Here is a 21,818-nt window from a genome sequence, read left to right as displayed (position 1 = left end):
CACACTTTTTTGTCCCGCTTCTTCTTCCACATAGTTCATCCGATTCACTCCGTTCCACTTTTGACGTGTTCCAAATATTCACGAGATGAGCGCTTCCATTTTTCTCGTTCCGAAAATTTTCCGATTTCGCAAAATTCGCGAACTTACGACAAATTTTTCCCCATTCATTCTTAATGGCAGATTCGACATTTCACATTTACATCATTCCACTTTTTTCTACATTGTTCAACCGATTCAACTCATTCCAACTTTCAACTGTTCATCTTTTGCCTACCTATTCCACAACTTCCCACTTACCAAAAATTCCAAATTTGAAATTCAACCAAATTCTCCAAAATTTCGTTTTTCCACTCTAACTTTTACGTTTTTCAACCGATTCAACCCATTCCAACTTTCAACTGTTCATCTTTTTCTAACTATTCCACAACCTCCAACTTATGAAAAATTCCAAATTTTCAAATTTGGAATTCAACCAAATTCTCAAAAATTTTGTTTTTCTACTCTAATTTCTACATTTTTCAACCGATTCAACTCATTCCAACTTTCAACTGTTCATGTTTTGCCTACCTATTCCACAACTTCCCACTTACCAAAAATTCCATATTTGAAATTCAACCAAATTCTCCAACATTTTGTTTTTCTACTCTAATTTCTACATTTTTTAACCGATTCAACTCATTCCAACTTTCAACTGTTCATGTTTTGCCTACCTATTCCACAACTTCCCGTTTACCAAAAATTCCAAATTTGAAATTCAACCAAATTCTCCAAAATTTCGTTTTTCTAATCTAATTTCTACATTGTTCAACCGATTCAACCCATTCCAACTTTCAACTCTTCATCTTTTGCCTACCTATTCCACAACTTCCCACTTACCAAAAATTCCATATTTGAAATTCAACCAAATTCTCCAACATTTTGTTTTTCTACTCTAATTTCTACATTGTTCAACCGATTCAACCCATTCCAACTTTCAACTCTTCATCTTTTGCCTACCTATTCCACAACTTCCGACTTACCAAAAATTCCAAATTTGGAATTCAACCAAATTCTCAAAAATTTTGTTTTTCTACTCTAATTTCTACATTTTTTAACCGATTCAACTCATTCCAACTTTCAACTGTTCATGTTTTGCCTACCTATTCCACAACTTCCCGTTTACCAAAAATTCCAAATTTGAAATTCAACCAAATTCTCCAAAATTTCGTTTTTCTAATCTAATTTCTACATTGTTCAACCGATTCAACCCATTCCAACTTTCAACTCTTCATCTTTTGCCGACCTATTCCACAACTTCCCACTTACCAAAAATTCCATATTTGAAATTCAACCAAATTCTCCAACATTTTGTTTTTCTACTCTAATTTCTACATTGTTCAACCGATTCAACCCATTCCAACTTTCAACTCTTCATCTTTGGCCTACCTATTCCACAACTTCCGACTTACCAAAAATTCCAAATTTGAAATTCAACCAAAATCTCCAAAATTTCGTTTTTCTACTGTAATTTCTACATTGTTCAACCGATTCAACCCATTCCAACTTTCATCTCTTCATCTTTTGCCTACCTATTCCACAATTTCCCACTTACCAAAAATTAAAAATTAAAAATTTGAAATTCAACCAAATTCTCAAACATTTTGTTTTTCTACTCTAATCTTTACATTGTGCAACCGATTCATTCCATTCCAACTTTCAACTTTTCATCTTTTGCTTACCTATTTTACAACTTCCCACTTACCAAAAATTCCAAATTTGAAATTCAACCAAATTCTGCAAAATTTCGTTTTTCGACTCTAATTTGTACATTTTTCAACCGATTCAACCCATTCCAACTTTCAACTCTTCATCTTTTGCCTACGTATTACACAACTTCCCACTTACCAAAAATCCCAAATTTGAAATTCAACCAAATTCTCCAAAATTTCGTTTTTCTACTCTCATTTCTACATTTCTCTACCGATTCAACCCATTCCAACTTTCAACTCTTCATCTTTTGCTTACCTATTCCACAACTTCCCCTTACAAAAAATTCCAAATTTTGAAATTCAACCAAATTCTCCAAAAATGTGTTTTTCTACTCTAATTTTCACATTGTTCAACCGATTCAACTCATTCCAACTTTCAACTCTTCATCTTTTTCCTACCTATTCCCCAAATTTCCACTTGCCATAAATTCCACATTTTAAGATTTTAAACTCAACCAAATTCTCCAAAATTCTGAAATTCCACCAAATTCTCCAAAATTCCGTTTTTCACCTCTATTTTCTACATTTCTCAAGTAATTCAACTCGTTTCAGCATAATTCGCCAGCATTCGCCAAGAAGTGATTCAAAGTCTTCGCCTTCACACGCAATTTCTCCAGAAATTGCATTTTCTAGTTATTATTATTATTATTATTATTCTTCTATTTTATTCTCCACACTTTTTTGTCCCGCTTCTTCTTCCACATAGTTCATCCGATTCACTCCGTTCCACTTTTGACGCGTTCCAAATATTCACGAGATGAGCGCTTCCATTTTTCTCGTTCCGAAAATTTTCCGATTTCGCAAAATTCGCGAACTTACGACAAATTTTTCCCCATTCATTCTTAATGGCAGATTCGACATTTCACATTTACATCATTCCACTTTTTTCTACATTGTTCAACCGATTCAACTCATTCCAACTTTCAACTGTTCATCTTTTGCCTACCTATTCCACAACTTCCCACTTACCAAAAATTCCAAATTTGAAATTCAACCAAATTCTCCAAAATTTCGTTTTTCCACTCTAACTTTTACGTTTTTCAACCGATTCAACCCATTCCAACTTTCAACTGTTCATCTTTTTCTAACTATTCCACAACTTCCAACTTATGAAAAATTCCAAATTTTCAAATTTGGAATTCAACCAAATTCTCAAAAATTTTGTTTTTCTAATCTAATTTCTACATTTTTCAACCGATTCAACTCATTCCAACTTTCAACTGTTCATGTTTTGCCTACCTATTCCACAACTTCCCACTTACCAAAAATTCCATATTTGAAATTCAACCAAATTCTCCAACATTTTGTTTTTCTACTCTAACTTCTACATTTTTTAACCGATTCAACTCATTCCAACTTTCAACTGTTCATGTTTTGCCTACCTATTCCACAACTTCCCGTTTACCAAAAATTCCAAATTTGAAATTCAACCAAATTCTCCAAAATTTCGTTTTTCTAATCTAATTTCTACATTGTTCAACCGATTCAACCCATTCCAACTTTCAACTCTTCATCTTTTGCCTACCTATTCCACAACTTCCCACTTACCAAAAATTCCATATTTGAAATTCAACCAAATTCTCCAACATTTGGTTTTTCTACTCTAAATTCTACATTGTTCAACCGATTCAACCCATTCCAACTTTCAACTCTTCATCTTTTGCCTACCTATTCCACAACTTCCGACTTACCAAAAATTCCAAATTTGGAATTCAACCAAATTCTCAAAAATTTTGTTTTTCTACTCTAATTTCTACATTTTTTAACCGATTCAACTCATTCCAACTTTCAACTGTTCATGTTTTGCCTACCTATTCCACAACTTCCCGTTTACCAAAAATTCCAAATTTGAAATTCAACCAAATTCTCCAAAATTTCGTTTTTCTAATCTAATTTCTACATTGTTCAACCGATTCAACCCATTCCAACTTTCAACTCTTCATCTTTTGCCTACCTATTCCACAACTTCCCACTTACCAAAAATTCCATATTTGAAATTCAACCAAATTCTCCAACATTTTGTTTTTCTACTCTAATTTCTACATTGTTCAACCGATTCAACCCATTCCAACTTTCAACTCTTCATCTTTTGCCTACCTATTCCACAACTTCCGACTTACCAAAAATTCCAAATTTGAAATTCAACCAAAATCTCCAAAATTTCGTTTTTCTACTGTAATTTCTACATTGTTCAACCGATTCAACCCATTCCAACTTTCAACTCTTCATCTTTTGCCTACCTATTCCACAACTTCCCACTTACCAAAAATTAAAAATTAAAAATTTGAAATTCAACCAAATTCTCAAACATTTTGTTTTTCTACTCTAATCTTTACATTGTGCAACCGATTCAATCCATTCCAACTTTCAACTTTTTATCTTTTGCTTACCTATTTCACAACTTCCCACTTACCAAAAATTCCAAATTTGAAATTCAACCAAATTCTGCAAAATTTCGTTTTTCGACTCTAATTTGTACATTTTTCAACCAATTCAACCCATTCCAACTTTCAACTCTTCATCTTTTGCCTACGTATTACACAACTTCCCACTTACCAAAAATCCCAAATTTGAAATTCAACCAAATTCTCCAAAATTTCGTTTTTCTACTCTCATTTCTACATTTCTCTACCGATTCAACCCATTCCAACTTTCAACTCTTCATCTTTTGCTTACCTATTCCACAACTTCCCCTTACAAAAAATTCCAAATTTTGAAATTTGAAATTCAACCAAATTCTCCAAAAATGTGTTTTTCTACTCTAATTTTCACATTGTTCAACCGATTCAACTCATTCCAACTTTCAACTCTTCATCTTTTTCCTACCTATTCCCCAAATTTCCACTTGCCATAAATTCCACATTTTAAGATTTTAAACTCAACCAAATTCTCCAAAATTCTGAAATTCCACCAAATTCTCCAAAATTCCGTTTTTCACCTCTATTTTCTACATTTCTCAAGTAATTCAACTCGTTTCAGCATAATTCGCCAGCATTCCCCAAGAAGTGATTCAAAGTCTTCGCCTTCACACGCAATTTCTCCAGAAATTGCATTTTCTAGTTATTATTATTATTCAACTTATTCCTCTCACTTTTTTGGCACCTAACTAGTCCTACATGCTTCAACCGATTCACCCCGTTCAAACTTTCACACATTCCAAAAATTCATGGCATGCTTGCTACCATTTTTTTTGTTCTTAACATTTACCGTTTTTGTGTAATTAGCAAATTTGTGACTTATAATTCCCCATTCATTCTTAATGGCAGTTTCAACACGAGCCATTTCCCTGCGTGGGTTCGAATTTTACATGTGTCACATTGTGCGTCTCACCATTACACAAACTCATACGACACTGGCTGCAGTTTTTTTCGTCATAAACATTTATCGTTTTTGCGCAATTAGTACATTTGTGGTGTAAAATTACGCATCCATTCTCAACCACTTTAAAAAAGAAAACCAATTAGCTCAGGTGGTAACGCGGGCACTTCTTGACTCTAGCCGGTTCCCCGCATGAGTTTGATTCCAACTGTGGGTACCGTTTTTTTTACTTTTTATTCACTGCTTCATATTTTTTACGCTTATGATTTGTAACTTATCATTTTACCATTTATTTTAATAATAATTTATTTTCCTTTTTATTCTTCCCGCTTATCATTTATAACGTTTATCATTTGTAACTTTTGTCATTTTCCCATTTATTTTATAATAATTTTATTTCCTTTATATTCTTCCCGATTATCATTTTTAACGTTTATCATTTGTAACTTTTGTCATTTTCCCATTTATTTTATAATAATTTTATTTCCTTTATATTCTTCCCGATTATCATTTTTAACGTTTATCATTTGTAACTTTTGTCATTTTCCCATTTATTTTATAATAATTTAATTTTCTTTTTATTCTTCCCGCTTATCATTTTTATCATTTATCATTTGTAACTTTTGTCACTTTCCCATTTATTTCATAATAATTTAATTTCCTTTTTATTCTTCCCGCTTAAAGTAGAATAACAATAGTGCGAAGGTCTTCGCCTTCACACGCAATTTCTCCAGAAATTGCAATTCTAGTTATTGTGTGAAGGCGAAGGCCTTCACACATTGTTATTCTACTTTATTATTATTATTATTGTGTGAAGGCGAAGGCCTTCACACATTGTTATTCTACTTTATTATTATTATTATTATTATTGTGTGAAGGCGAAGGCCTTCACACATTGTTATTCTACTTTATTGTGTGAAGGCCCTTTCCTTTTTATTCTTTCCGCTTATTATTAACGTTTATCATTTGTAACTCTCGTCATTTTCCCATTTATTTTATTCATCATTTATCATCATTTATTTCCCTTTTTCATTTTTCCTTTCTTTCATTTCGAATAAAGTAGAATAACAATAGTGCGAAGGTCTTCGCCTTCACACGCAATTTCTCCAGAAATTGCAATTCTAGTTGTGTGAAGGCGATGGCCTTCACACATATGTTATTCTACACCATTCTCTATTATTATTAGTGTGAAGGTGAAGACCTTCACACTATTGTTATTGCTGTCCTTTATTATTATTATTATTAGTGTGAAGGTGAAGACCTTCACACTATTGTTATTGCTGTCCTTTATTATTATTATTATTATTATTATTATTATTATTCTACTTATTCCGCTCACTTTTTTTACGCTTAACTCCTTCCACATACTTCAACCGATTCACTCCGTTCCACTTTTCACTTATTCCAAATATTCATGACACGGCTGCTTACATTTTTTTTGTTCGAAAAATTTTCCGTTTTCACAAAATTCACGATTTTGTGGCATTTTTTTCCCCATTCATTCTTAATGGCAGATTCAACATTTCACATTTTTGTTGTTCCAGTTTGAAATTCACTTATTTCAACACATTCAAATCACATTGGGGACATTCCCAAACTTGCCAAATTCAAAAATTTCACGTTTTCACTTTTAAAATTTGCACAAAATTTTGCAAAATTTCACAAAATTTAGTTTTTCACTTCTAGTTTCTACATTTTTCCACCGATTCAACTCGTTCCAACTTTCAACTGTTCATCTTTTGCCTACCTATTCCACACCTTCCCACTTAGCAAAATTTCCAAATTTTCAATTTTGAAATTCACACCAAATTTTCCCAAAATTTAGTTTTTCCCTTCTAATTTCTACATTTTTCAACCGATTCAACCCATTCCAACTTTATTCACTTTGTTCACCTTATGCTTACCATATTCACCCCCTTCACCCCCACTTCCACAATTCAACCCTTGACCCCCACTTCCAGAGTGGCGGCCATCTTGGATTGACCCTGAAGTGCCCCAATGAACCCGGAATGAACTGGAAGTGTCCCAAATCAAACCGGAATTGACCCCAAATGAACCGGAAGTGACCTCAGGTAAACCGGAAGTGACCCCAAATCAAACCGGAAGTGACCCCAAATCAAACCGGAAGTGACCTTTTTAAACCGGAAGTGACCCCAAATAAACCGGAAGTGACCTCAGCTGGACCGGAAGTGCCTCTAATCAAACCGGAAGTGACCTAAATAGACCGGAAGTGCCTCTAATCAAACCGGAAGTGACCCAAATCAAACCGGAAGTGACCCCAAATGAACCGGAAGTGACCTCAGGTAAACCGGAAGTGACCCCAAATCAAACCGGAAGTGACCCCAAATCAAACCGGAAGTGACCTTTTTAAACCGGAAGTGACCCCAAATAAACCGGAAGTGACCTCAGCTAGACCGGAAGTGCCTCTAAGCAAACCGGAAGTGACCCAAATCAAACCGGAAATGACCATATTTCAACATTAAGTGCCCTAATTACCTACATTTGCGCTAACTTTTGCAAATTTTGCCCGATTAAACCCATTTCAACATTTTAACCCCAAAAGTGAACCTCCTGAAGCCGTTTCTTTCCTTTTGTTCCAAATTTCAGAAACTTTTGGTGCAATTTTTTTTTCTTTTAATTCCCATTCATTCTCTATTAGGATTCAAGATTTGCTCTAACTTCTACATTTTTTAACCGATTCAACTTGTTCCAACTTTGAACTGTTCTTCTTTTGCCTTCCTATTCCACAACTACCCACTTACCAAAAATTCTCTACAATTTTGTTTTTCTAATCTAATTTCTACATTTTTCAACTTATTCAACCCATTCGACCTTTCAACTGTTCATCATTTTCCTACCTATTCCACAACTTCCCACTTACCCAAAATTCCAAATTTTCAATTTTGTAACTCACACCCAATTTTCCCAAATTTCCTTTTTCCCTTGTAATTTCTACATTTTTCAACCGATTCAACTCTTTTCAACATCATTCTGCAACATTCCCCAAGTATTTATTCAACCTCTTCACCTTCACACGCAATATCTTCAGGAATTGCAAATTCTAGTTATTATTATTATTATTATTCTACTTATTCCGCTCACTTTTTTGACGCTTAACTCCTTCCACATACTTCAACCGATTCACTCCGTTCCACTTTTCACTTATTCCAAATATTCATGACACGGCTGCTTACATTTTTTTTGTTCGAAAAATTTTCCGTTTTCACAAAATTCACGATTTTGTGGCATTTTTTTCCCCATTCATTCTTAATGGCAGATTCAACATTTCACAGTTTTGTTGTTCCAGTTTGAAATTCACTTATTTCAACACATTCAAATCACATTGGGGACATTCCCAAACTTGCCAAATTCAAAAATTTCACGTTTTCACTTTTAAAATTTGCACAAAATTTTGCAAAATTTCACAAAATTTAGTTTTTCACTTCTAGTTTCTACATTTTTCCACCGATTCAACTCGTTCCAACTTTCAACTGTTCATCTTTTGCCTACCTATTCCACACCTTCCCACTTAGCAAAATTTCCAAATTTTCAATTTTGAAATTCACACCAAATTTTCCCAAAATTTAGTTTTTCCCTTCTAATTTCTACATTTTTCAACCGATTCAACCCATTCCAACTTTATTCACTTTGTTCACCTTATGCTTACCATATTCACCCCCTTCACCCCCACTTCCACAATTCAACCCTTGACCCCCACTTCCAGAGTGGCGGCCATCTTGGATTGACCCTGAAGTGCCCCAATGAACCCGGAATGAACTGGAAGTGCCCCAAATCAAACCGGAATTGACCCCAAATGAACCGGAAGTGACCTCAGGTAAACCGGAAGTGACCCCAAATCAAACCGGAAGTGACCCCAAATCAAACCGGAAGTGACCTTTTTAAACCGGAAGTGACCCCAAATAAACCGGAAGTGACCTCAGCTAGACCGGAAGTGCCTCTAATCAAACCGGAAGTGACCTAAATAGACCGGAAGTGCCTCTAATCAAACCGGAAGTGACCCAAATAGACCGGAAGTGACCCAAATCAAACCGGAAGTGACCCCTAATGAACCGGAAGTGACCTCAGGTAAACCGGAAGTGACCCCAAATCAAACCGGAAGTTACCTTTTTCAACCGGAAGTGACCTTTTTAAACCGGAAGTGACCACAAATAAACCGGAAGTGACCTCAGCTAGACCGGAAGTGCCTCTATTCAAACCGGAAGTGACTCAAATAGACCGGAAGTGACCCAAATCAAACCGGAAGTGACCCCAAATGAACCGGAAGTGACCTTAGGTAAATCGGAAGTGACCCCAAATCAAACCGGAAGTGACCTTTTAAAACCGGAAGTGACCCCAAATCAAACCGGAAGTGACCTTTTTAAACCGGAAGTAACCTTTTTCAACCGGAAGTGACCCCAAATAAACCGGAAGTGACCTCAGCTGGACCGGAAGTGCCTCTAATCAAACCGGAAGTGACCCAAATCAAACCGGAAATGACCATATTTCAACATTAAGTGCCCTAAATACCTACATTTGCGCTAACTTTTGCAAATTTTGCCCGATTAAACCCATTTCAACATTTTAACCCCAAAAGTGAACCTCCTGAAGCCGTTTCTTTCCTTTTGTTCCAAATTTCAGAAACTTTTGGTGCAATTTTTTTTTCTTTTAATTCCCATTCATTCTCTATTAGGATTCAAGATTTGCTCTAACTTCTACATTTTTTAACCGATTCAACTCGTTCCAACTTTCAACTGTTCAATTTTGGTTTTCTACTCTAATTTCTACTTTTTCTACTTATTCAACCCATTCCACCTTTCAACTGTTCATCATTTTCCTACCTATTCCACAACTTCCCACTTACCCAAAATTCCAAATTTCAATTTTGAAATTCACACCCAATTTTCCCAACTTTCCTTTTCCCTTGTAATTTCTACATTTTTCAACCGATTCAACTCTTTTCAACATCATTCTGCAGCATTCCCCAAGTATTTATTCAACCTCTTCACCTTCACACGCAATTTCTTCAGGAATTGCAAATTCTAGTTATTATTATTATTATTATTATTATTCTATTTTATTCCCGCCACTTTTTTGTCCCGCTTCTTCTTCCACATAATTCATCCGATTCACTCCGTTCCACTTTTGACGTGTTCCAAATATTCACGAGATGAGCGCTTCCATTTTTCTCGTTCCGAAAATTTTCAGATTTCGCAAAATTCGCGAACTTACGACAAATTTTTTCCCATTCATTCTTAATGGCAGATTCGACATTTCACATTTACATCATTCCACTTTTTTCTACATTGTTCAACCGATTCAACTCATTCCAACTTTCAACTGTTCATCTTTTGCCTACCTATTCCACAACTTCCCACTTACCAAAAATTCCAAATTTGAAATTCAACCAAATTCTCCAAAATTTCGTTTTTCCACTCTAACTTTTACGTTTTTCAACCGATTCAACCCATTCCAACTTTCAACTGTTCATCTTTTTCTAACTATTCCACAACTTCCAACTTATAAAAAATTCCAAATTTTCAAATTTGGAATTCAACCAAATTCTCAAAAATGTTGTTTTTCTACTCTAATTTCTACATTTTTCAACCGATTCAACTCATTCCAACTTTCAACTGTTCATGTTTTGCCTACCTATTCCACAACTTCCCGTTTACCAAAAATTCCAAATTTGAAATTCAACCAAATCTTTCTAAATTTCGTTTTTCTACTCTAATTTCTACATTGTTCAACCGATTCAACTCATTCCAACTTTCAACTGTTCATCTTTTGCTTATCTATTCAGCAACTTCCCACTTACCAAAAATTCCCTATTTGAAATTCAACCAAATTCTCTAACATTTTGTTTTTCTACTCTAATTTCTACATTGTTCAACCGATTCAACCCATTCCAACTTTCAACTCTTCATCTTTTGCCTACCTATTCCACAACTTCCCACTTACCAAAAATTCAAAATTTGAAATTCAACCAAATTCTCAAACATTTTGTTTTTCTTCTCTAATCTTTACATTGTGCAACCGATTCAATCCATTCCAACTTTCAACTTTTCATCTTTTGCTTACCTATTTCACAACTTCCCACTTACCAAAAATTCCAAATTTGGAATTCAACCAAATTCTCAAAAATTTTGTTTTTCTACTCTAATTTCTACATTTTTTAACCGATTCATCTCATTCCAACTTTCAACTGTTCATGTTTTGCCTACCTATTCCACAACTTCCCGTTTACCAAAAATTCCAAATTTGAAATTCAACCAAATTCTCCAAAATTTCGTTTTTCTAATCTAATTTCTACATTGTTCAACCGATTCAACCCATTCCAACTTTCAACTCTTCATCTTTTGCCTACCTATTCCACAACTTCCCACTTACCAAAAATTCCATATTTGAAATTCAACCAAATTCTCCAACATTTTGTTTTTCTACTCTAATTTCTACATTGTTCAACTGATTCAACCCATTCCAACTTTCAACTCTTCATCTTTTGCCTACCTATTCCACAACTTCCGACTTACCAAAAATTCCAAATTTGAAATTCAACCAAATTCTCAAAAATTTTGTTTTTCTACTCTAATTTCTACATTTTTTAACCGATTCAACTCATTCCAACTTTCAACTGTTCATGTTTTGCCTACCTATTCCACAACTTCCCGTTTACCAAAAATTCCAAATTTGAAATTCAACCAAATTCTCCAAAATTTCGTTTTTCTAATCTAATTTCTACATTGTTCAACCGATTCAACCAATTCCAACTTTCAACTCTTCATCTTTTGCCAACCTATTCCACAACTTCCCACTTACCAAAAATTCCATATTTGAAATTCAACCAAATTCTCCAACATTTTGTTTTTCTACTCTAATTTCTACATTGTTCAACCGATTCAACCCATTCCAACTTTCAACTCTTCATCTTTTGCCTACCTATTCCACAACTTCCGATTTACCAAAAATTCCAAATTTGAAATTCAACCAAAATCTCCAAAATTTCGTTTTTCTACTGTAATTTCTACATTGTTCAACCGATTCAACCCATTCCAACTTTCAACTCTTCATCTTTTGCCTACCTATTCCACAACTTCCCACTTACCAAAAATTAAAAATTTGAAATTCAACCAAATTCTCAAACATTTTGTTTTTCTACTCTAATCTTTACATTGTGCAACCGATTCAATCCATTCCAACTTTCAACTTTTCATCTTTTGCTTACCTATTTCACAACTTCCCACTTACCAAAAATTCCAAATTTGAAATTCAACCAAATTCTGCAAAATTTCGTTTTTCGACTCTAATTTGTACATTTTTCAACCGATTCAACCCATTCCAACTTTCAACTCTTCATCTTTTGCCTACGTATTACACAACCTCCCACTTACCAAAAATCCCAAATTTGAAATTCAACCAAATTTTCCAAAATTTCGTTTTTCTACTCTCATTTCTACATTTCTCTACCGATTCAACCCATTCCAACTTTCAACTCTTCATCTTTTGCTTACCTATTCCACAACTTCCCCTTACGAAAAATTCCAAATTTTGAAATTTGAAATTCAACCAAATTCTCCAAAAATGTGTTTTTCTACTCTAATTTTCACATTGTTCAACCGATTCAACCCATTCCAACTTTCAACTCTTCATCTTTTTCCTACCTATTCCCCAAATTTCCACTTGCCATAAATTCCACATTTTAAGATTTTAAACTCAACCAAATTCTCCAAAATTCTGAAATTCCACCAAATTCTCCAAAATTCCGTTTTTCACCTCTATTTTCTACATTTCTCAAGTAATTCAACTCGTTTCAGCATAATTCGCCAGCATTCCCCAAGAAGTGATTCAAAGTCTTCGCCTTCACACGCAATTTCTCCAGAAATTGCATTTTCTAGTTATTGTGTGAAGGCGATGGCCTTCACACATATGTTATTCTACACCATTCTCTATTATTGTGTGAAGGCGATGGCCTTCACACATATGTTATTCTACACCATTCTCTATTATTATTATTATTATTATTATTATTGTGTGAAGGCGATGGCCTTCACACATATGTTATTCTACACCATTCTCTATTATTATTGTGTGAAGGCGATGGCCTTCACACATATGTTATTCTACACCATTCTCTATTATTATTATTATTATTATTATTATTATTCTATTTTATTCCCGCCACTTTTTTGTCCCGCTTCTTCTTCCACATAGTTCATCCGATTCACTCCGTTCCACTTTTCACGCGTTCCAAATATTCACGAGATGAGCGCTTCCATTTTTCTCGTTCCGAAAATTTTCCGATTTCGCAAAATTCGCGAACTTACGACAAATTTTTCCCCATTCATTCTTAATGGCAGATTCGACATTTCACATTTACATCATTCCACTTTTTTCTACATTGTTCAACCGATTCAACTCATTCCAACTTTCAACTGTTCATCTTTTGCCTACCTATTCCACAACTTCCCACTTACCAAAAATTCCAAATTTGAAATTCAACCAAATTCTCCAAAATTTCGTTTTTCCACTCTAACTTTTACGTTTTTCAACCGATTCAACCCATTCCAACTTTCAACTGTTCATCTTTTTCTAACTATTCCACAACTTCCAACTTATGAAAAATTCCAAATTTTCAAATTTGGAATTCAACCAAATTCTCAAAAATTTTGTTTTTCTACTCTAATTTCTACATTTTTCAACCGATTCAACTCATTCCAACTTTCAACTGTTCATGTTTTGCCTACCTATTCCACAACTTCCCGTTTACCAAAAATTCCAAATTTGAAATTCAACCAAATCTTTCTAAATTTCGTTTTTCTACTCTAATTTCTACATTGTTCAACCGATTCAACTCGTTCCAACTTTCAACTGTTCATCTTTTGCCTATCTATTCCACAACTTCCCACTTACCAAAAATTCCATATTTGAAATTCAACCAAATTCTCCAACATTTTGTTTTTCTACTCTAATTTCTACATTGTTCAACCGATTCAACCCATTCCAACTTTCAACTCTTCATCTTTTGCCTACCTATTCCACAACTTCCGACTTACCAAAAATTCCAAATTTGAAATTCAACCAAAATCTCCAAAATTTCGTTTTTCTACTCTAATTTCTACATTGTTCAACCGATTCAACCCGTTCCAACTTTCAACTCTTCATCTTTTGCCTACCTATTCCACAACTTCCCACTTACCAAAAATTCCAAATTTGAAATTCAACCAAATTCTCAAACATTTGGTTTTTCTTCTCTAATCTTTACATTGTGAAACCGATTCAATCCATTCCAACTTTCAACTTTACATCTTTTGCTTACCTATTTCACAACTTCCCACTTACCAAAAATTCCAAATTTGGAATTCAACCAAATTCTCAAAAATTTTGTTTTTCTACTCTAATTTCTACATTTTTTAACCGATTCAACTCATTCCAACTTTCAACTGTTCATGTTTTGCCTACCTATTCCACAACTTCCCGTTTACCAAAAATTCCAAATTTGAAATTCAACCAAATTCTCCAAAATTTCGTTTTTCTAATCTAATTTCTACATTGTTCAACCGATTCAACCCATTCCAACTTTCAACTCTTCATCTTTTGCCTACCTATTCCACAACTTCCCACTTACCAAAAATTCCATATTTGAAATTCAACCAAATTCTCCAACATTTTGTTTTTCTACTCTAATTTCTACATTGTTCAACCGATTCAACCCATTCCAACTTTCAACTTTTCATCTTTTGCCTACCTATTCCACAACTTCCCACTTACCAAAAATTCCATATTTGAAATTCAACCAAATTCTCCAACATTTTGTTTTTCTACTCTAATTTCTACATTGTTCAACCGATTCAACCCATTCCAACTTTCAACTCTTCATCTTTTGCCTACCTATTCCACAACTTCCGACTTACCAAAAATTCCAAATTTGAAATTCAACCAAAATTTCCAAAATTTCGTTTTTCTACTCTAATTTCTACATTGTTCAACCGATTCAACTCATTCCAACTTTCAACTGTTCATCTTTTGCCTACCTATTCCACAACTTCCCACTTACCAAAAATTCCAAATTTGAAATTCAACCAAATTCTCCAAAATTTCGTTTTTCCACTCTAACTTTTACGTTTTTCAACCGATTCAACCCATTCCAACTTTCAACTGTTCATCTTTTTCTAACTATTCCACAACTTCCAACTTATGAAAAATTCCAAATTTTCAAATTTGGAATTCAACCAAATTCTCAAAATTTTGTTTTTCTACTCTAATTTCTACATTTTTCAACCAATTCAACTCATTCCAACTTTCAACTGTTCATGTTTTGCCTACCTATTCCACAACTTCCCGTTTACCAAAAATTCCAAATTTGAAATTCAACCAAATCTTTCTAAATTTCGTTTTTCTACTCTAATTTCTACATTGTTCAACCGATTCAACTCATTCCAACTTTCAACTGTTCATCTTTTGCCTATCTATTCCACAACTTCCCACTTACCAAAAATTCCATATTTGAAATTCAACCAAATTCTCCAACATTTTGTTTTTCTACTCTAATTTCTACATTGTTCAACCGATTCAACCCATTCCAACTTTCAACTCTTCATCTTTTGCCTACCTATTCCACAACTTCCGACTTACCAAAAATTCCAAATTTGAAATTCAACCAAAATTTCCAAAATTTCGTTTTTCTACTCTAATTTCTACATTGTTCAACCGATTCAACCCATTCCAACTTTCAACTCTTCATCTCTTGCCTACCTATTCCACAACTTCCGACTTACCAAAAATTCCAAATTTGAAATTCAACCAAAATCTCCAAAATTTCCTTTTTCTACTCTAATTTCTACATTGTTCAACCGATTCAACCCGTTCCAACTTTCAACTCTTCATCTTTTGCCTACCTATTCCACAACTTCCCACTTACCAAAAATTCAAAATTTGAAATTCAACCAAATTCTCAAACATTTTGTTTTTCTTCTCTAATCTTTACATTGTGAAACCGATTCAATCCATTCCAACTTTCAACTTTTCATCTTTTGCTTACCTATTTCACAACTTCCCACTTACAAAAAATTCCAAATTTGGAATTCAACCAAATTCTCAAAAATTTTGTTTTTCTACTCTAATTTCGACATTTTTTAACCGATTTAACTCATTCCAACTTTCAACTGTTCATGTTTTGCCTACTTATTCCACAACTTCCCGTTTACCAAAAATTCCAAATTTGAAATTCAACCAAATTCTCAAAAATTTGTTTTTTCTAATCTAATTTCTACATTGTTCAACCGATTCAACCCATTCCAACTTTCAACTCTTCATCTTTTGCCTACCTATTCCACAACTTCCCACTTACCAAAAATTCCATATTTGAAATTCAACCAAATTCTCCAACATTTTGTTTTTCTACTCTAATTTCTACATTGTTCAACCGATTCAACCCATTCCAACTTTCAACTCTTCATCTTTTGCCTACCTATTCCACAACTTCCGACTTACCAAAAATTCTAAATTTGAAATTCAACCAAAATCTCCAAAATTTCGTTTTTCTACTGTAATTTCTACATTGTTCAACCGATTCAACCCATTCCAACTTTCAACTCTTCATCTTTTGCCTACCTATTCCACAACTTCCCACTTACCAAAAATTAAAAATTAAAAATTTGAAATTCAACCAAATTCTCAAACATTTTGTTTTTCTACTCTAATCTTTACATTGTGCAACCGATTCAATCCATTCCAACTTTCAACTTTTCATCTTTTGCTTACCTATTTCACAACTTCCCACTTACCAAAAATTCCAAATTTGAAATTCAACCAAATTCGGAAAAATTTCGTTTTTCGACTCTAATTTGTACATTTTTCAACCGATTCAACCCATTCCAACTTTCAACTCTTCATCTTTTTCCTACCTATTCCCCAAATTTCCACTTGCCATAAATTCCACATTTTAAGATTTTAAACTCAACCAAATTCTCCAAAATTCTGAAATTCCACCAAATTCTCCAAAATTCCGTTTTTCACCTCTATTTTCTACATTTCTCAAGTAATTCAACTCGTTTCAGCATAATTCGCCAGCATTCGCCAAGAAGTGATTCAAAGTCTTCGCCTTCACACGCAATTTCTCCAGAAATTGCATTTTCTAGTTATTGTGTGAAGGCGATGGCCTTCACACATATGTTATTCTACACCATTCTCTATTATTATTATTATTATTATTATATTTTATTCTCCACACTTTTTTGTCCCGCTTCTTCTTCCACATAATTCATCCGATTCACTCCGTTCCACTTTTGACGTATTCCAAATATTCACGAGATGAGCGCTTCCATTTTTCTCGTTCCGAAAATTTTCCGATTTCGCAAAATTCGCGAATTTACGACAAATTTTTCCCCATTCATTCTCAATGGCAGATTCTACATTTCACATTTACGTCATTCCCCTTTTAAATTCACCTCATTCAGCACATTCAAACCACATTCGGAATGATTCTCGACATTCCCAAAATTCCCAAATTCAAAAATTTCACGTTTTCACGTTAAAAATTCCGACAAAATTTCACGAAATTTCGTTTTTCACCTCTAGTTTCTACATTTTTCAACCGATTCAACCCATTCCAATTTTCAACTGTTCATCTTTTGCCTGCCTATTCCACAACTTCTCACCTACCAAAAATTCCAAAATTTCAAATTTGAAATTCAACCAAATTCTCCAAAATTTCGTTTTTCTACTCTAACTTCTACGTTTTTCAACCGATTCAACCCATTCCAACTTTCAACTGTTCATCTTTTGCCTACCTATTCAGCACCTTCCCACTTACCAAAATTTCCAAATTTTCAATTTTGAAATTCAACCAAATTCTACAAAATTTGGTTTTTCTACTCTAATTTCTACATTTTTCAACCGATTCAACCCATTCCAACTTTATTCACTTTGGTCACCTCATCCTTACCATATTCACCCCCTTCACCCCCACTTCCACTATGCTTACACAATTCAACCCTTGACCCCCACTTCCAGTGTGGCGGCCATCTTGGATTGACCCTGAAGTGCTCCCAATGACCCTAGAATGAACCGGAAGTGCCCCAAATCGAACCGGAAGTGACCTTAGGTAAACAGGAAGTGACCTTAGGTAAACCGGAAGTGACCCCAAATCAAACCGGAAGTGACCTTTTTAAACCGGAAGTGACCTTTTTAAACCGGAAGTGACCCCAAATAAACCCGAAGTGACCTCAGCTAGACCGGAAGTGCCTCTAATCAAACCGGAAGTGACCCAAATAGACCGGAAGTGACCCAAATCACCCCGGAAGTGCCCTTATTTCAACATTAACTGCCCTAAATAGCTACATTAGTCACTAACTTTTGCATTTTTTGTCCGATTGAACCCGTTTCAACATTTTAACCCCAAAAGTGAACTTCCTGAAGCTGTTTTTTTTCGTTTTGTTCCAAATTTTAATTATTATTTTTTCTTTTCATTCCCATTCATTCTCTATGGGGATTCAACATTTTGTCTAACTTCTACATTTTTTAAACCAATTCAACCCGTTCCAATATTCAACTGTTCATCTTTTCCCTACCTATTCCACAACCTCCCACTTACCAAAAATTCCAAACTTCAAATTTGAAATTCAACCAAATTCTCCAAAATTTAGTATTACACTTCTATTTTCCACATTTCTCAAGAAATTCAACTCGTTTCAACATCATTCGGCATCATTCCCAAATAAGTGATTCAAAGTATTCGCCTTCACACGCAATTTCTCCAGAAATTGCATTTTCTAGTTATTATTATTCTTCTATTTTATTCTCCACACTTTTTTGTCCCGCTTCTTCTTCCACATAGTTCATCCGATTCACTCCGTTCCACTTTTGATGTATTCCAAATATTCACGAGATGAGCGCTTCCATTTTTCTCGTTCCGAAAATTTTCCGATTTCGCAAAATTCGCGAATTTACGACAAATTTTTCCCCATTCATTCTCAATGGCAGATTCGACATTTCACATTTACGTCATTCCCCTTTTAAATTCACCTCATTCAGCACATTCAAACCACATTCGGAATGATTCTCGACATTCCCAAAATTCCCAAATTCAAAAATTTCACGTTTTCACGTTAAAAATTCCGACAAAATTTCACGAAATTTCGTTTTTCACCTCTAATTTCTACATTTTTCGACCGATTCAACCCGTTCCAACTTCCAACTGTTCATCTTTTGCCTACCTATTCCACAACTTCCCACTTACAAAAAAATTCCAAATTTTCAAATTTGAAATTCAACCAAATTCTTCGTAATTTCGTTTTTCTACTCTAATTTCTACATTTTTCAACCGATTCAACCCATTCCAACTTTCAACTGTTCATCTTTTGCCTGCCTATTCCACAACTTCTCACCTATCAAAAATTCCAAAATTTCAAATTTGAAATTCAACCGAATTCTCCAAAATTTCGTTTTTCTACTCTAACTTCTACGTTTTTCAACCGATTCAACCCATTCCAACTTTCAACTGTTCATCTTTTGCCTACCTATTCCACACCTTCCCACTTACCAAAATTTCCAAATTTTCAATTTTGAAATTCAACCAAATTCTACAAAATTTGGTTTTTCTACTCTAATTTCTACATTTTTCAACCGATTCAACCCATTCCAACTTTATTCACTTTGGTCACCTCATCCTTACCATATTCACCCCCTTCACCCCCACTTCCACTATGCTTACAAAATTCAACCCTTGACCCCCACTTCCAGTGTGGCGGCCATCTTGGATTGACCCTGAAGTGCTCCCAATGACCCTAGAATGAACCGGAAGTGGCCCAAATCAAACCGGAAGTGACCTTAGGTAAACAGGAAGTGACCTCAGGTAAACCGGAAGTGACCCCAAATCAAACCGGAAGTGACCTTTTTAAACCGGAAGTGACCTTTTTAAACCGGAAGTGACCCCAAATAAACCGGAAGTGACCTCAGCTAGACCGGAAGTGCCTCTAATCAAACCGGAAGTGACCCAAATAGACCGGAAGTGACCCAAATCAAACCGGAAGTGACCCCAAATGAACCGGAAGTGACCTCAAGTAAACCGGAAGTGACCCCAAATCAAACCGGAAGTGACCTGTTTAAACCGGAAGTGACCTTTTTAAACCGAAAGTGACCCCAAATAAACCGGAAGTGACCTCAGCTAGACCGGAAGTGCCTCTATTCAAACCGGAAGTGACTCAAATAGACCGGAAGTGACCCAAATCAAACCGGAAGTGACCCCAAATGAACCGGAAGTGACCCCAGGTAAACCGGAAGTGACCCCAAATCAAACCGGAAGTGACCTTTTTAAACCGGAAGTGACCCCAAATAAACCGGAAGTGACCTCAGCTAGACCGGAAGTGCCTCTAATCAAACCGGAAGTGACCCAAATAGACCGGAAGTGACCTAAATCAAACCGGAAGTGACCCCAAATGAACCGGAAGTGACCTCAAGTAAACCGGAAGTGACCCCAAATCAAACCGGAAGTGACGTTTTTAAACCGGAAGTGACCTTCTTAAACCGGAAGTGGCCCCAAATAAACCGGAAGTGACCTCAGCTAGACCGGAAGTGCCTCTAATCAAACCGGAAGTGACCCAAATAGACCGGAAGTGACCCAAATCACCCCGGAAGTGACCTTATTTCAACATTAACTGCCCTAAATAGCTACATTAGTCGCTAACTTTTGCATTTTTTGTCCAATTGAACCCATTTCAACATTTTAACTCCAAAAGTGAACCTCCTGAAGCTATTTATTTTCGTTTTGTTCCAAATTTCAAAATATTTTGGCGCAATTGCTTTTTCTTTTAATTCCCATTCATTCTCTATGGAGATTCAACATTTGCTCTCACGTCTACATTTTTTAACCGATTCAACCCGTTCCAACATTCAACTGTTCATCTTTTGCCTACCTATTCCACAACCTCCCACTTACCACAAATTCCAAACTTCAAATTTGAAATTCAACCAAATTCTCCAAAATTTAGTATTACACTTCTATTTTCCACATTTCTCAAGAAATTCAACTCATTTCAACATCATTCACCATCATTCCCCAAGAAGTGATTCAAAGTCTTCGCCTTCACACGCAATTTCTCCAGAAATTGCATTTTCTAGTTAGTGTGAAGGTGAAGACCTTCACACTATTGTTATTGCTGTCCTTTATTATTATTATTATTATTCTACTTATTCCGCTCACTTTTTTGTCCGTTAACTACTTCCACATACTTCAACCGATTCACTCCATTCCACTTTTCCCTGATTCCAAATATTCATGACACGGGTGCTTACATTTTTTTCGTTCAAAAAATTTTCCGTTTTCGCAAAATTCACAAAATTCCGGCAAATTCTTCCCCATTCATTCTTAATGGCAGATTCAACATTTCACATTTTTGTTGTTCCAGTTTGAAATTCACTTATTTCAACACATTCAAATCACATTGGGGACATTCCCAAACTTGCCAAATTAAAAAAATTCACGTTTTCACTTTTAAAATTTGCACAAAATTTTGCAAAATTTCACTAAATTTAGTTTTTCACTTCTAATTTCTACATTTTTCCACCGATTCAACTCGTTCCAACTTTCAACTGTTCATCTTTTGCCTACCTATTCCACCCCTTCCCACTTAGCAAAATTTCCAAATTTTCAATTTTGAAATTCACACCAAATTTTCCAAAAATTTAGTTTTTCCCTTCTAATTTCTATATTTTTCGACCGATTCAACCCATTCCAACTTTATTCACTTTGTTCACCTT

General features: G+C 34.8%; 1 protein-coding gene across 12 annotated transcripts in view; it reads right to left on the bottom strand.

The window, feature by feature from the left end:
- LOC137840170 (piggyBac transposable element-derived protein 3-like) overlaps nt 1–21,818 on the bottom strand; it is a 74,175-nt gene that overhangs the window by 21,455 nt on the left and 30,902 nt on the right. For 11 of the 12 annotated variants that reach the window (XM_068650246.1, XM_068650247.1, XM_068650244.1 and 8 more), the window contains one exon: nt 6,274–21,818. This exon is cut by the window's right edge. The gene's annotated coding sequence lies outside the window, so the exon portion shown is untranslated. The remainder of the gene's footprint in view (nt 1–6,273) is intronic. The other variant, XM_068650248.1, reaches the window with a different exon arrangement.

Source organism: Syngnathus scovelli, chromosome 3 (assembly GCF_024217435.2).
Source record: "Syngnathus scovelli strain Florida chromosome 3, RoL_Ssco_1.2, whole genome shotgun sequence".
NCBI lineage: Eukaryota > Metazoa > Chordata > Actinopteri > Syngnathiformes > Syngnathidae > Syngnathus > Syngnathus scovelli.
Note: the sequence above shows the minus strand (reverse complement) of the source record. Positions and strands in the feature narration are given on the sequence as shown.